Source organism: Perca flavescens, chromosome 2, assembly GCF_004354835.1.
Source record: "Perca flavescens isolate YP-PL-M2 chromosome 2, PFLA_1.0, whole genome shotgun sequence".
Taxonomy (NCBI): domain Eukaryota; kingdom Metazoa; phylum Chordata; class Actinopteri; order Perciformes; family Percidae; genus Perca; species Perca flavescens.
The window spans coordinates 1,916,347-1,921,083 of record NC_041332.1 but is presented as its reverse complement, the minus strand read 5'-3'; the positions used below and the strand labels follow the sequence as shown (position 1 = coordinate 1,921,083).

At 43.2% G+C, this 4,737-nt stretch overlaps 1 long non-coding RNA gene across 1 annotated transcript; it reads left to right on the top strand.

Moving 5' to 3' along the window:
• Positions 1-397: 397 nt before the first annotated feature.
• LOC114546586 (uncharacterized) lies at positions 398-4,205 on the top strand. Its single transcript, XR_003691070.1, has 6 exons — positions 398-929; positions 1,439-1,507; positions 1,611-1,673; positions 1,927-2,069; positions 2,587-2,699; positions 3,804-4,205. It is a non-coding gene; the product is annotated as an uncharacterized LOC114546586 (long non-coding RNA).
• Positions 4,206-4,737: the final 532 nt, after the last annotated feature.

Genomic DNA, 4,737 nt, shown 5'->3' with positions numbered 1-4,737 from the left:
TATGAAAGATCAAATGCATTCTACAGGCAACACAGCTTGGTTTTACTAGAAACTATCAATCTAAGCATTTAGTGTTTTCAGTTTAACATTTCCTTTAACCCATGCAGTCATCAATCTAAGCTTTATCTGCAACATTAACACATTTCCCTCATCTAATACCAAACAGACAAACAACTAAACAAACAAACAAACGGACCAACAAACAAAATGATCCGAAAATGAGAATCTGTGAAACAAGATTCCACATGAGCTTACCCCTAGCCCGTCATGAGCAGAAGTCCCAGTTCCTCACAGTAAAAGAGTTTGTACCTCTGCCGTCCTCTTTGTCCGTCTTCCCCTCACAGCGAACTAATGCCTATTTGAGCCACTGACTAAGCACGAGCTCCTAATTCCCTAATTCAATTCAACTGGTTGAGCCTGCACCAGAGTGCGCGCACAGCCACTAGAGGGCTGTCATGCAGAGCATGCTCAGGGGAGGCGGCATGCAGGAGACAGAAATGACAGGTACACAGAAGACAGCCACACCTCCGCCAGATTAGCGCGACAGTGATGATTGCTGGAGAGCCGGCTGTGCAGCAGTACTCCCCCGTGATGATTGCTGGAGAGCCGGTTGCGCACCGGGGCGAGCTACGGGACCACCGGAGCCATGGGGATCCACGGGAGCCGCTGCCGGGAGGGTCGGGCGTGAGCCAGGTCGGCATCCAGCTCCGATAAAGCACCAAAGCGTTCGGAAAAGGCTGAGGGCAGGAGGCGAAGCAGCCCCAGCCCCGGCTCTCCTCCGGCCGTGGACCACGTCTGTCCAGGAGGGCCTGAAGGTCGGCGTTGAGCAGGAGGACGGACGTGGGCAGGTGGACCAATCCCAGGGCACCGTATCCTGGAGGGCGGCAGATAGAGATACAGATGTATTCTATCACTTCCAGTTAAAAATAGTAAAGAAAAACTCACCTGTTTGCATTCTAGCTGCAAACAGTACAGTTTATACAACAAAAATGAGTGTCTCATACATACTGTGTAACAGGCCTTTTTCACAGAAGATGTTTTGACTTGTGGGTGTTAAAGTGACAAGTGCTAAAACGGAGCTTGTTCTGGTTCTTTTTCACACTTGATACTGTCATGGTTGTGGTTTTCAGTTGTAATTTGTCCTGTTTTATTTTTTCAATTCATTCATACTCAAATTGATTTTTCATTGTGTGCAGCATGTTACTTATTTTTGTCTCTAAGTTAAATCAGAATGATTAAGTGTTGTTGGTCTGTTTCTTATTTTGTTGTGGTTTTCACCAGATATTTTTTGCTCTTTTATAGTTTAAAATTTTATATAATTCTTATTTTTTGTTTTACTACCTTTCTCTATGTAACTGTACTTATTTATGTTGCTTGCTGCTGCAACACCAGAGAGTGAATCAATCAATAAAGCCTTAAACCTTATCTTATATTTCAGACACTTTGCTGCAGACCAGATACGACCAACTGAGCAGCAACTACAGCCAGATCCAGAGGAAAGTTTCTGGTAAGAAAGGTTTTAAATCACCATAACACACAGGATCAAACTTCACACTGTCTATACATAATCTAAAACTGTCTAACTTTCATCTATTGCTGTTTATCTCAAGATATATCTATTGAAAACAGTCAGTTACAGGATGAAGTAAAGCAGCTGAAGTGCAGAATTAAAGGTGAGAAAATTTAAAATCAGTAAACACCTGTATTATACATATTTACATCATAGAACTTGATTGTGTATTTACCGTTGATTAAACAGTTTTCATGTTAAACTGTTTTCCTGATGATGTGAATATTTCTGTTAGAGACGGTCACTTACTAATGAGATGTAAAACCTGAGTGAAAAGTATTTAGAGAGTAAACATCCTGACAGGGAAACATGACAAAGATCTTTAAATAGTGAAACTACATTTGTTTGACTTTAAGTGAAGCTGTGTCCTGACGGATGGAAGGGATTTGGATGCAGTTGTTACTTTAAATCTGAGGAGAGGAACTATTGGAGTAATAGCAGAGCTGACTGTCAGCAGAGTGGCGCACATCTGGTCATCATAAACAACGAAGAGGAACAGGTGAGTGTGTTTGTCTCTGAGTGATCTTAAAGAAAAAGAAATTCAATGGAAATATTTAAATATGAAATATATCAAAATATTAAATATTTGAAAAAAACATTTGAATGAGTTTCTTATGAGCACTAACGGTGCAGTTCCTCACGCATTCTCCGTTTCTCTGCTGATTCTAAATGTCTTTCTTCCCTTCCCTCCGTTACTGTGTGTTTCCTGTCATGCTGTTGAGTCCAGTCCTCAGTGTGTGGTGGACCGAGGGATCCCTCTTGTGTTTGTTGATGCTGATTGTCAAAGTGACAAAAACTAAAACTACAGTCTAACTGTTCCATGTTGTTTGTTTGGTTCTAGTGAAACTATGGTTGGTTATTTGTGTATGATTAGTGTTTCTGATGCATGCATCATGGGGGCATATTTTTCAATACATTTTCTCTTTCCTTCAGATGTAGTCACAAGATGGCTTCACTACAACAGAAATGCTGAACTGTGATCAGAGAAATGATTGTTGTAACTTGTCAACTTCTAGAAGTTTGTCAGTGAGCTGAGTAAGGATGGAGAGTCCTGGACTGGTCTACGGTATGACTGGATACAAGGAGAATGGAAATGGGAATGGGTCGATGAATCACCGCTGACAGAAACGTGAGACATTTTTAAGGTTTTTCTTTTCATCACAATTCCATCAAAGTCACTGTTTGTCACTAAAATAAGTTTTAACTAGAAGGATGCTGAGTTAAAGCTGCTTTTTCCAATTAGTGTTTGAGAGAGAGAGCGACGGAGGGAGGGAAATATGGAGGGAGGGAGAGAGAGACGGAGGGAGAGAGAGACAAAGTGTGGGAGGGAGAGAGAGAAAGAGAGATATAGAGAGTGTGAGAGAGATACAGAGAGAGAGAGGGAGGGAGAGACAGAAAGAGGGAGGGAAAGATAGACAGAGAGAAGGAGGGAGAGAGATGTAGTGAAGAAGAGGGAATGAGGGAGAGGGAGGGAGGGAGAGAGGGAGAGACAGAGGGAGGGAAGAAGAGAGAGAGAGAGGGAGAGAAAGAGATGGAGGGAGAGATGGAGGGAGAGAGGGAGAGACAGAGGGAGGGAGAGATGGAAGGAGGGAGAGAGACAGAGAGAATCAGAGAGATGGAGGGAGTGAGAGAGAGAGATGGAGGGAGGGAGAGAAAGACAGAGAGATGGAGGGAGGGAGAGAAATGAAATGGAGGAAGGGAGAGATGGAGGGAAGGAGAGAGAGAGATGGAGGGAGGGAGAGAAAGACAGAGAGATGGAGGGAGGGAGAGAAATGAAATGGAGGAAGGGAGAGATGGAGGGAAGGAGAGAGAGAGAGAAAGAGAGATGAGGGAGAGATACTGAGAGGGAGAGAAAAAGATGGAGGAAGGGAGAGAGAGAGAAATGGAGGGAGGGAGAGACAGAGGGAGTGAGAGAGGGAGGGGGAGAGAGAGAGGGGGAGAGAGAGATACAGAGAGAGAGAGGGAGGGAGAGAGAGACAGAGAGAGAGAGGGAGAAAGAGAGAGGGAGGGAGAGAGAGACAGAGAGAGAGAGGGGAGAGAGAGAGAGACAGAGAGAGAGGGACAGAGAGAGAGAGAGAGAGAGAGAGAGAGAGAGGGACAGAGAGAGAGGGAGAGAGTAACTTGTGTATGAGTCTATATAATAGTTTTTAGTGAAATGCTGACTAGTAGAGCTTTTAGATGAACCATGAGCATCAGCCCTGTTTAATTAAAGGAGGTTTTGTTTCTCTGACAGGTTCTGGGCAGCAGGACTGCCTCAGCCTGACGGTGAAAGTGCTGCAACATGCTGCGATCAACAAGGAAAATGGACACAAACAAGAAGATTTGGTGACCATAAGAAGTTCATCTGTGAGAAATAGATTCTCTGAACTCTGTGATGACAGAGGGGGGTGTAGTGTTGGGATCAGCTTTGTCAAATCAGACTAATTAACATTTTGCTCAGTAGTTTATTCTGTGTTGCTAAATAACCTGGATTACATAGATATCGTCCCTCTGCCCTTCATAGTGCACAATCTGGTTACAAGTCAGGAGCCCTTACTCTCTAGTCCTACAGGATTATAATAGTACAAGCTAATAAAAAGATGGAATTGCAGGTTTTCAGCTTTTAGAACATTTTACACACCACCCAAAATAAAACCCCTCCCTAACTCATCCCTACAACCTATCAAATCAAATCAAATCATACGCTGCAGCTGGTATTCTTGTATTTGTATCTTATTCCATGTTCTTATTTTTTCTCGTCTCTTTCATGAAAGTTTTTAACTTCTCTTTAATGTTTGATGTAAAGTGTTTTGAATTGCCTTGTTGCTGAGTTGTGCTATAGAAATAAAGTTGCTTTTCCCTACAACCTGCAGCCTGTCAGTCAGTCACCAGGGCATAGAGAACGCTGTTGTGTCTGTTTCAGAGGAAGTGTAACGTTAACCCGATCTCACTCCCAACTCGTCAAATACAGACGCTTGGTCAGATACGACGCAATAAGCATCCTTCGGTGTCGGTAAGGGATGCACCGGGCAGAGCAGCAGCTCCACACCGCTGTTAGGTGACGTAGTATTAAGAGAGTAAGAAAATGATGTATTATATTGATAAGATGCATGATAATGTAGGGAAATCACGATAGTGAGTGTCAAAATTAATCTTGGCATACACACCTCAACAGTATCTAATCAAAA